Source organism: Protopterus annectens, chromosome 14.part0, assembly GCF_019279795.1.
Source record: "Protopterus annectens isolate FY-2018-M chromosome 14.part0, PAN1.0, whole genome shotgun sequence".
NCBI lineage: Eukaryota > Metazoa > Chordata > Ceratodontiformes > Protopteridae > Protopterus > Protopterus annectens.
Genome location: NC_056748.1, coordinates 1,152,798,618 through 1,152,810,929, shown reverse-complemented (window position 1 = coordinate 1,152,810,929; position 12,312 = coordinate 1,152,798,618).

The following is a 12,312-nucleotide window of genomic DNA, read 5'->3' as shown; positions in this document are numbered from 1 at the left end:
GTTATAGATAGATCGATAAAGGACAGGTTTATAAAGCACGCTTGATTTGGAAAGTAGTTACTAGTAACATGTTTTATACAAGCAACTAGGATCTACACATTACAAAACAACATTAATTAATGTAAGATACTAACGAGATAAGTGAGAGAGAAATATATGTTTGAATATTTAACATAAGAGTTAGTAAAATGGTTGTAGAAGTTTCATAGCGAAAATAAGGTGAGGGAGATTGTCAAAAAGTGCTTGAGAGAAAGAGACTGTAGGTAGAGTGGAGACTGAAAGAGAATTTAAATAGTTCGTCTGACGGGCAAATATATTGCATTCTACAAAGAGGCAGAGAATGGGGAGGTGGCATTCAAGGTGTGAAGTGAGATGAGTAAACGTCAGAGAGGTTGTAAAATGGAGGAGTTATCTTGGACAAGGAGTTGGAAGGATTTGGGAGGATTAGGGAAGAGTGTGAGGTCATAAGAGAAATTGTCAGCATTATGAGCATGTCCACGACTGATTTAGGTATTGTTTGAGTTCTATGTTAACTCAAGCTACTTTGGCTATCATTTTTAATTTTGTGGGGATAGCATTCCGCAGTTTAGACACATAGCAGAAGTATAGCGAGACTACTTATGAGTTGTTAAATTCAGTAGAACTTGGGAGGAACTTTTCAGTGGACCATCAATCCCTTGCAAGATTGTAAGTCAGAGGTATATTTTTTTAATGCTGGGCATTTTTCTGTATAATGCATTAGTTTATATGCAGTACCTGAGAGAATGTGAGGAGGTTGTTTAGTTCCAGCCAGTTTAGTTGTTTTAAGGCCTCACAGTCATGAGTGTTTGTGTAGCAGTGGTAGCCAGAGGTGCTGGAAGCTGCTGAAGGCTGGGGGAGCGGCTACACACTTAAAAAAAATGGTTACCATTTACTACAGGGTCTGAGGCATATGTCTGTTCTTCAGTTTGTATTTGAAAGTTGGTATCCCACAATCCCATGGGAGTGGGTGGTGTTACATAATTATGTATGCAAATTTTATGTTAAGCAGTGTACAGATTTGCACCTATTTTTCATGGGCCTTTGTCCAGATTTTTGATGTTTCCAGGTTGAGAGGTATGATATGCTACATGACCCTACTGGTTGCATTTAAAACATTTAACCCTTGGTTCTGGATATGAATGTGAACTAGTGGCTTCACTTGCTACTGGCAGACTCTGTTGAGGCAGTCTTGGCTGCCCACCCTGGGTTCCCTTAAACCCACGAGCAGCACTGGTTTGTCCCTTTCCTGTTGAGTGATGCCCTGCTTGCTAGGTATAGGTCTGCCTTCTTCCCCAACTCATCTGCGGTATTGCATTGTCTATCAGTTAACCATATTTTCATATCCTCAGGCAAAGTGCTAAGGGCTTGTTCCCTCACCAAAAGGTCTGTCAGCCCTTCAGAAGTGGTGACCTTGACATCCACTGACCCACCTATAAATAGGGTCACCACCTTTTCAAATGCCCAAAGTGGGACATCTTTTGCAGGACAAAACAAACCCACGGCCAATGCAAAGGACAGAACTTCACTTTTTTGCCAAGATAAAAGCTTTTTCATATAATATTTATGTGTTCCAGATGCAAAATAACTTTTGTGCAACTGTTAAAGAAAACTTAAAAAATACATTTTGTCTTAAAATCTCAGGGCATTTGCCTTTTTTTTTTTTACAGGACACAACTGCCCAAAGAGGGACAGGTGGTAACCCTACCTATGAAAATAAGTGCTTAGTTCAGCAACATATTCACACATACTTTCATCTGCCTTGTGTCTATGCTCACAAAACTTTTTCCCATAAGCTTCATGTGTTAACTTAAAGCATTCGAAAAGACAGTTCTTTACAGTATTATAATTTAAGCAGCCAGTATCAGACAATTTAGAAATAGTTACAGCTTTACCATGGAGTAAGGAGGTCAGGAATTGTACCCAGAGCCCTTGCTCAACATTATACTGTTTACATACCCTCTGAAATATATTAATGAAACTATCAAAATGATCTCCCTCTGTAAGTTGTGGAAGAAATTAACTGACCTTTGTTGCTTCTGGGGTTCAGTTAGTCCCTTCTCTATTACCTCCATGACTCTGGCGAAAAGTCCGCATCTCCCTTTCATGTTGCCTCTGCCTCTCCTTCTCCTCCACCTCTAGATGTCACACTTTCTCATTTTCCTCAGCCTCTAGGTATCTCAGTCTCTCTGCTGCTTCTATTTCCAAATGCGTGGTTCCAGCTCAAGTCTCTCTAACTCCAGCCATTTTTAAGTCCTCTGTGGAAAGGTTGAGCTGTCCATTTTCTGAGAGTTGTACATCTCCAAGGCCAGCCAGGTTGTCCTCCTGATCACTGGTCTGCAATGCAGCTGTGCCCAAAGCTACAATCATTTCTGTCTTAGGTTGGCATGCACCAGTCCTTTAGCCTGGCACATCTCAGGGCTCTTTGTCAGCTTGCCATACTCCTCTGCTGACATGCTTGCCTGCTCTCCCTGACTAACTAGGCTAACAAAATAAATAAATAAAACAATTGTGATGTGAAACTTTGAATGTTTACTGTGTGGCTGAGAGTACAGACACCTTCCTTAGTGACCACTGTTTACAGGCTACAGGAGTTTAATATCCACACCACTGCCAACCAATTAATATGTGATGTGAATATCCCACCACTGTCCACCAATTAATATATGATGCCCATGCAATGGTAATCAAGGAGCTTCAATCTTCACTACTGGCAACAGCTAGGGGACATACATACTAGGAGAATGATAAGTACACACACAGGAGGATATGTACACACACAGTAAAGTCCAAATTTCCTTAAGAGCACACAGAGACCACAGTAGGTCTGGGGCTTGTTTCTCCCTCTTTCTCCAGATCCCCAATAAGACTCCCCATTGGCATAGCTATAGGGTTAAGATCTCAGCTGAGGTGCCAAGCTAAGACTTCCAGCACCCTCTCTGTCCAACCAGTGTTTTGTGTCCCTGGCCAAGTAGCTGACACACACACACACACACACACACACACACACACATTGAGATTTGATTTATATACAAACACACACACACACACCTGGGGAAGGCTGGCAAAGGTTTACTAGCTATGCCCCCTTCTGCCCAGACTATAAGGCAGTTTCCACTGCCACCAACCCCCACTTATCAGCTACTATAAGGCCCTTACAAAGGATGTCCAATCCTACTGTGTAATGTTACTATTAATCCAAATGGTAGTCTGACAAAGACTTGCAAGGCTATTTAGCAGTGGCCTGTACAGTGTCACCAAATACATATGCAAGTACTCTAAGAGCTTAAATATGTCTCACAAATATCAGCCACAAAGATAGGTTTAAATATATTTAATAATAAAATAACAAGACAATACTCAGTACATCAACACAGTAACTTCAGAGTTCAAAATCACAGGAAGTATTTAAAACAACATTGCAGGACAGTCTCAAATAAATACAGAAAACATCTAAACTAATGTAACTATATCTAAAAGAGTAAATATGCCCTAGAAACGTACTTACAGAGCAAGGCAAGTGCAGATGTGATGAGTGGGTGTCCTTGCTAGGACCAAGACAAAATGCACAATCTCTCTCTGAGAGAGTTCTTAAATTAATATCAAATATTACTGCTGGGTTAGCTTGGATGGCGTCACTTTTTGTCACTTGACTTAAGTTCCCAAGCTAAACCCCCCCCATTGTAGCATTTGATATCTCCTTGTGAAAAATACATAGCCTTCAGATGTTTGCAGTTGCTAGAAGACATAAAACAATAAAACACTTACAAAACAATGCAGAGGGCACCCTAGTTCTAGACATCTTATCTCCTTGCTGCATTGAAACTAACCTTTATAGCACAATCACAAAACAATTTAATTTCACCTTATTTCCTTGAGGTTTTGCAAGTTAACTCTGTATGTTCCAATTTCTACTATTTGCACAGGTATATAGTTCATGTACATTTCTGTTCTTTTCCAGTAGGGTACATTGTGGTTACATTTAACTCAGTACATAACATACAGTTCTGTATAAAACATATCAGTATTCACAAATGACATATAATTATTTACAACTTTCCAGATAGCTGGGCTGACAATATTTCCTTTTGTGACAATGGCAATGGTTCAACCTTCAGCATCTCTTAAGCTGCTGTAGAACCTGTCAGAAAACTTGAATTCCTGAATCCAAAGTCATCATTGCCTTTAACACTTGTGACATAAGTGAAAGCAGTTTGGCATTACTGAAAGGTGAATTCCAGACACACTGTGAGACAAAGAAAAAACAACCATCTACAGGATATTTATTTTTTTTTTAATCAGGAACCAGTGGGTGTGAGAAGTACTAATGCAGATGTCACTGAACTGGGACACAATGTCCATGCATGTAAATGTGGACACCTGTGCGATTTTCTATTCAGACACAGAACTGTGTGTGTGGCAAAAGAACTGACTACTTAAGATATAGACCTGACCACATTATTTTTCTCCCGTCACTGTTCATCAAGCCCTCCCCTCCAGTCACCTCACAGAGCAATTAGATGTCCTTACATTCACCACTGCAGTATTCATTACGTATAGGATTCCCTGCCATGGAAGCACCATGTCCTGCTAGTCTACCAAAGCTTACCATTGCTTTAAGGAATGCTGAACATTAGCCACATGCTCCTTGCATAGTGTAGGGCATAAAGGTGACATTCAGGCATACCATCCTCAGAACTTCTTTGCTGCCAGTCCAAACACTGTTTCTAATTGTTGGTCTGTTTGCCTACATCTGTTTTTTGCCATTTCTACTGTATTTTTGTATCCCAGTGATTAGTCCTGTTTGCTGAAGTCCTCACTATTGCAGATAAGTACCCAGTTGGGGGGTTGTTCTTTTTCTTGAATTTTTTATGCTGTTTGGGGTTAATGTCAACCAGAAAGAGAAGAGGGCAGTGAGACCAGCTATGTTATATGGGTTGGAGACAGTGTCACTGACAAAAAGGCAGGAGTCAGAGCTTGACATGGCAGAATTGAAGATGTTAAGATTTGCACTGGGTGTGACGAGGATGGACAGGATTAGGAATAAGTATATTAGAGGGTCAGCCCAGGTTGGAAGGTTTGGAGACAAAGCCAGAGAGGCAAGATTACGTTGGTTTGGACATGTGCTGAGGAGGGATGCAGAGTATATTGGGGAAAAGATGCTAAAGATGAAGCTGCCAGGTAACAGGAAAAGAGGAAGGCCTAAGATAAGGTTTATGGATGTGGTGAGAGAGGACATGCAGGTGGTTGGTGTGACAGAGCAAGATGCAGAGGACAGGAAGAAATGGAAACAGTTAATCTGCTGTGGTGACCGCTAATGGGAGCAGCTGAAAGAAGAAGAAGTCATCCAGAAAGGGTAAATACCAGTATTGGGGTGAGATTCCTCATAAAGACCACCACAATAAGTACTTTTTTTTGCCTAGGAGCTTCTCACAAATATACTTCTTGTTCGATTTGTCAAGCATTCATCCTGACAACCCTTTGCAGTAGGCTTTCTTCCCTTTCACTGTATCTTGTCACCCCGCATCTTAAGCTTCTTGTTAAAGATACAATAGAAGGAACTTCCCACCCTAACAGTCAGCCATCAGGGAAGAAGGTGAAAAAGGTAAGACTGGAATCCTCCACTGTGCAGCCTCTGCTAGGTGTTTCTCCTAAGGCTGTTACAAACCCGGAGGCTCATCTGGCTGTATCATATTTCTCTGCCGCATCTGGATTGAAGGCTGGTGAGGATCTGGCAGGCAGCACTTCCAACGAGACTTTGCAGTAGTCAGTTTCAGACATTTACAGGAGCCATGGTTGACTGTTTCTGAGGGGGTCAAGGGGGGGTTACACAGATTCTCCTTAGGGAAGAAGTTCCTACTACGGTTGTGGAATACCATCCTGAGTCACAGCCTTCTCAGTTTTCTAGGGAAGACTTTCCCTTAAAAAAGAAACAGAAAAGTAAATATATTTCTTCTGCTCCTAGGGATCCACAAAGTGAGTGGCAGGCCTTTACTCAGGGGTTATTTAATGCTTTATTGTCATTCAGGCCTCCTGAAGGGGTTTTGGTTCCTGCTCCTCCTTGGTCCTCTTCTCCACTTAAAAGGCTCAGGGAATTGAATTTTTCTGAGGAAGAGATGGATTCTGATGAAGAGTCCCTTACTTATTGTGCTCATATTCCTTCTCCTTTACACTATGGGTCAGAGGAGGAGGAATCTAATAGTCCAGATACTCCTTCTGAGGAAATTTCCTTTGAGGATACAATCTCTAGGATGATGGAATTTTTTATGTGGGATTGTGCTTGGGTCTCTGACATCCATAAGGGGTATTATGAGTTACTGCAGATGGAATCTCCTAAACCTGTGGCTATTCCTCCTGTTATGGCTGCTTTACTGGATGTTTTTTTCCAGTGCTTCTAAAGCACCTGATCATTTGCCCTCTACTCCCAAGATGCCTGATAGGTTTTATAGGGTGCCTGAGGATTGTTCCTTTTTGTTCAAATGTCCTGCTGATGACCCCTCTGTGGTGTATGTAGCATCTCACAAGACGTCTCGATTGCTTCCTTTGTCCAAGTTACTGTCTTCTGACAAGGACAGCAGAACCATGGACAGACTGGGTAAGAAGGTTTATACTTTGGCTATCCTAGCTTTTAGGCCAATTAATTATCAGACCCATATGTCTAGGTATGTGCTGTCTCTTCTTTCTCAGGCTTGTCAGATTTTTTTCTGATCTTTCAGACTCAGAGTAAATCTTCTGTTCTTTCATTGCTAGGGACTTCCTCTCAGGTAGTTTGTCATTCTATCAAATATAGTTATGATGCAGCAGATGCCTCTTCTAGAGCTGCTGCTTTTGATTCAATGATGAGGAGGTATTCTTGGCTTAGGCTTCAACCTTTACCTGATGATATTAAGGCTAAGTTGATGGATACTCCTCTGAATAATAAACTTTTGTTTCGGGAAGCGGCTGCTGATTTAATTCTCTTCAGGACAAGGGGAAGGCCTTACAGGAGCTTAAACATGTGTATCTCCTGTGCCTAAATTTCGGAGAAACTACCCTTCTAAGTCAGCCTTAATTCATAGGCAATCTCGCCCTCCTGCTAAAGGTAAAAAGGGTGGTAAATGGACTTCCCTGCTAAGGCCACTCAGAGTGCAGGGATTCAAAAGCCTTCCTTTCCTGACAAACCAGGTGCTGTCTGACTATCCACCTGTTCCCAGCCACATTCTTATTTTGCTTCCTATTTGGCTTCAAATCACACAGGATTATTGGGTTCTGTCAATCATTTGTTAGGGGTACTTCATGATCTAGATATCCCATCCTCCTTTTATGGGCACTCCTCAGCAGCAACTTCCTTTTTTCCCCAGAGTTTCTTCGAGATCTCTTGTCTCAGGGTACTATTCAAGAGGTGCCTGTGTCCCAAAGGGGGAAGGGGTTTTATTCAAGAATATTTCTAGTGCCCAGAAAAGAGGGTACATGGAGACTGATTCTAGACCTCTCTCATCTAATCACTTTTCTGAAGGTGCCTTCCTTTCAGATGTTGCCCCTTCAGACTCTGTTTCTTCTCTTGCTCCCTCCAGGCCTTTCTGGTGTCTATGGATCTCAAGGATGCTTATCCCCATATTCCGATCGATCCTCTTTTCAGGAAGCTTTTGCATTTCTCTGTTTCCTGGCATTTTCAGTTTTGTGTTTTGCCCTTTCTATTGCCCCAAGGGTGTTCACCAAATGCCTCGCTCCTGTGATTGCTTTTTGCAGGCTTCAAGGAATCCAAATATTTCCTTACTTGGATGACTTGCTGATTCAGGGATCCTCTCCGGAGATCCTTTTGCAAAATCTTTGTTTTTCCATTACTCTTCTTCAGAGCCTGGGGTTTACAATAAACTTCAAAAAGTCTTTTCTGACTCCTTCTCAGGATCATGTCTTTCTGGGTTGCAGGATTCAGACGGTGCCAATGCTGGAATCCTTGCCTCCTCCAAAGGCCTTAATTCTCATTTCTTACTTTCAGACTCTTCTTCACCTGGGTGTCCATTATAGCCAGGATGTTTCTGAGAACTCTGGGTTTCATGGCTTCCACCATTCCGATGATCCCTCTGGCCAAACTCCACATGAGGAAGCTCCAGTGGTTTCTGAAGTCAGGGAGGGTGGATTCATCATGCACATCCAGTTCCTCTTCTTCCTTGTCTCAAGAAGGAACTTGTCTGGTGTATTCAGCAGCTGTCTGTCAATCCAGGCCGCCCTTTTCATCCCCCTCTTCCCTCTCAGGAACTGTTCACAGATGTTTCAGATGTGGGATGGGGAGCAACTTTTGGCTTCCTGAAGGTACAGGGAGTGTGGTCGCCTTGTTAGCAAGAGCAACACATCAGTGTCGGAGATGAGAGCTCTTATGCTGGCTCTTAAGGCCTTTCATCCTCTTTTCCTCTCCAGGGCCTCTCAAGGTATTCACAGACAATACCACAATTATGTGGTATATCACAAACAGGGGAGAACAAGAGCTTACCTTTGCTGGCTGGCTCTTCTAGTATGGGATCTGGCTGTCCAGTGTCTAGTGACTCTCCAGGCAATTTATATTCCTTCAGATCAGAACATTGTGGCAGACCCTCTAAGCAGATCCCTCACTCAATCCCATGAATGGATGCTTCAAAGGAATGTGTTTCTGGACATTGTTCACCAGTAGGATACTCCTCAAATAAATCTCTTTACCTCCCCTCTTAACAATCAACTTTCTCTGTTTTGTGCCAGAGTCCCAGGTCCTCTGATGTGGAAGGTGGACACACTCATTTTGTTGGAAGGGATGTTTTCTTTATGCATTCTCTCCCCTTCCTCTCATTACGAAAGTCCTGTTCAAGATTCAATAGGATGCTCTTGCTGGCAGCTCCCTTTTGGCCACAGCAGCAGTGGTGCCCCTCTACTTCTGCATCTAGCCAAGGGCAATCATCTCAAGTTTCCCCCACAGGGTGGATCTACTCACACAATCTACTCACACAAGACAAGAGATCTCTAATCCATCTCCACCAGTCTATGCTTCAACTGACACTGTGGATGATAGGATTTTGATTCCTCATATACACCTTTTTTTGAGGATGTGCTGTAGGTCCTGCAGGAAGCCAGGAAACCTACTACTAGGAAATCCTACTTATCTAAACGGAACAGGTTTTCTATTTGGTGTCTTTCCGGTAAAATGGACCCACTTACTGTGGATGTTCTTTGGTTTTCTCTTATTTGTGTGAGTTGCTCAATGCTGGTTTGCCCTGTTCTTCTATTAAGGCTCACATCAGCTCTTTCTGCTTGTCTGCCTTTAACTCCTCCTTAATCTCTAGATTTGAGGCCAAGCAATTTCTTAAAGGTGTCCTTAATATTTGACCTCACAGGAAGCCTGTTCCTCCTCCCTGGATCTTAATTTTGTTCTTGAGAAATTGGCTCAGGCTCCTTTTGAGCCTGTTGTTTCAGCTTCCTTTCAACATTGTTCTTGGAAGACAGTTCTTTTATTAGTTCTTACTTCTGCCAGATGGGTGTCTGAGTTGCAAGCCTGTAGGGCTTGCCTGCTTTTTTCGATATTCCACGAGGATAGAGTGTCCTTGCTTACTAATCCTTTTATGCCTAAGGTTGTTAATGAGTTGTCACTTAATCAGTCTATTAACTTGCCTACTTTTTTCTCCTCTCCACAATCTGACAGTGAGAGGGTGCAGCACACTTCGGATGTGCAAGACAGCTCAGATTTTATTTGAATAAGACTAAAGCTATCAGAAAATCTGATCAGTTGTTTATTTCCTTTCATCTTAGGTCTTTAGGCTTGGCTGTTTCCAAACAAACTATTTCTATTTGGATTTCAAAGGCTGTTTCTTTTTGTTACACTTTTTATGGCAACAGCCTTCCTTCTTCTGTAAAGGCTCATTCTACTAGAGCTGTGGCTTCTTCTGGTGCTTTTTTTCTAGGGCTTAGGCACTAATTCTATTCTTGAAGCAGCTACCTGGATGTCTATGCATACTTTTACCAAACAATACAAGTTGGATGTTATCTCCAGAGCTAGAGCTGGTTTTACTAATGCCATTCTTCATGGCTTCTTAGAGGGCTCTACTGCTGCTTCCTCCACCCAGGTTTCTTCCTGAGCTTTGACAGTCTCCCATATGTAATGAATACCACTGCGGTGAATATAAGGACATAGTACAGTTGTGTAAAATCTTACCATAATGGTGGATGTCCTTGCCTTCACTGCTGCAGTATTCATTCCCTGTTTCAATCCCCCTAGTCTTTTTCCTTCCTAGATGCGCAGGTTGTCTTTGGTTTTCTTGGACTGGTGTCCCAACTGGTGCAATCAGTTCTGACGATGGCATAACTGAACATCACCTTTATTCTCTACACTATGCAAGGAGCATCTGGCTGATGTTCAGCATACCTTAAAGCAACAGTAGGCTTAGGTAGACTGGCCGGACACCGGGTTTCCATGGCAGTGAATCCCATACGTAAGGAATACTGCAGAGGTGAAGACAAGGATATCTACTGTTATGTAACATTTTACACAGCTGTGCTTTCTACTGGGTGGGAGCTCTTCTGCCCATTTGCTTACCCTGGTGTAAAAGCTGAATGAGACAGAAGTGCAGTGCCATCATTCACCCTGAGTACAGGGGGTGTTTTCTTGAGCCCTTCATTTCCTAAGCATGCCTGTAAGCATCATGTCCAAGGGTTGGCTGTTTGCAAATTCCATCCATGCCTCTGCATGTGATATATTCAACTCACCCTGTTCCCCTTGAGACAGCACCCCCAGATGGAGCTCTGCCCATCAGGGATTCTAAGTAAGAATGTGCGCTCATGCACATGCTTCCCACTCCTCCCACTTGAGAGTGGCAAACAGATATAGACTCATCACTCCCCACCCCACCCCCGGCATTAGCTCTGCCAGTGTCCAAGTCACTAACTGAACTTGGGGTTATAGTCAATCATTTCTGCTTCTGGAGCTATAAGAGGCAGGCGTTTGACAGAATCAGATTTGACACTTGAGAAAGTCACAGAACTGTCTTGTGCAAGTTTGCTATCAAATGGGCAGTTAAAATCTCCAACAGATGGTGTGTAAAAAATTATATGGAGTCTGGGAGTATGGAGAAAATGAATCCTAAAAGTTATAAAATATATGCAAATAAGGATGACATGGGATCTCTCAACATTTTATCTAAGATAATGCCCAGTGATAAACAGAAAAGAACTATGCCCCCCCCCCTGTGGCCATATGCATGAAAACAGGTACAGCCAAGTTAAAAGTCAAATGTTTAGGATGTGTTAAAGCATTAGCGATTATGCAAGTGTGTGTTTTAAAAAAAAAAAAAAAAAAGTAATGTCTTTTGGCTTTTCCCAGTTAGGGGTCGCCACAGTGGAACTCCGGTCTGCTTATGATTGGCAGTATATTTTTATGGTGCCGAGGTGCCAGCCCGATGCCCAACCTTCAACAAAGGCACACCCTTTCACACACGCACCTACCTGCATGTCTTTAAACATCACTCGACTGTGGGGAGGACATGCAGACTCCACACAGAAGGCACACCAGCCGAGAATTGAACCGGAGAACCTCTTGCTGTGAGGCGACAATGCTGACCGCTGCACCACCTAAACACAAACAAGCCCTAAAAATAAATATTAATATTTGGAGAAAGACAATGTAAGAACACAAATGCATTTAGAGAATGCATCTGTGAATATTTTGAAAAAATAAGTAATAAAGTAATAATCTGTGGCAAAGTCTGAAAATAAAATTACTGTCTGAAAATCTGTATATAAATCATAAATATGTTGTGGATAACCTTGACAAAGGAGAAGAGTATAAATGTGCTATTGTCATACTTTGAGCAAAGACTAATGATTGTAGGTGAAAGGCCAAATCTGCTTCAGTTGTGTTAATAAAGTCTATCACAACTTTTTCAAATTGTTGCTCCATTATCTCAGTTAAAGCAACATAAAATACTTCGCATAGATGTACCTGTCTATCATCATGATTAAGAGACGTCACAGTATACAGGCTAAAGATGGTTATAAAAATGCAATGTACTTTTCATTGCAAACAGAATACAATGAACACGGTGTGAAAATGTGCAAAATGGTTCATCATACGTTCACAGAGGCCGACAGAAAGTACAGTTGTGTACACATCATAAATGTAGATGTTCGAGTGTATTCACTGTTGCAGTCATTACATTTGGGTAATCCTGCTGGCAGGTTGCCCTCAGTCGGCCTGAATTCCAAAGTCCTGGGTCCTGTGTCAACCGCTGTTGCCCCTTCCCTGACGTCAGGTCATCAGGGGTATAAAAGATGTGGCCGACGCCATTTTATTTAGTT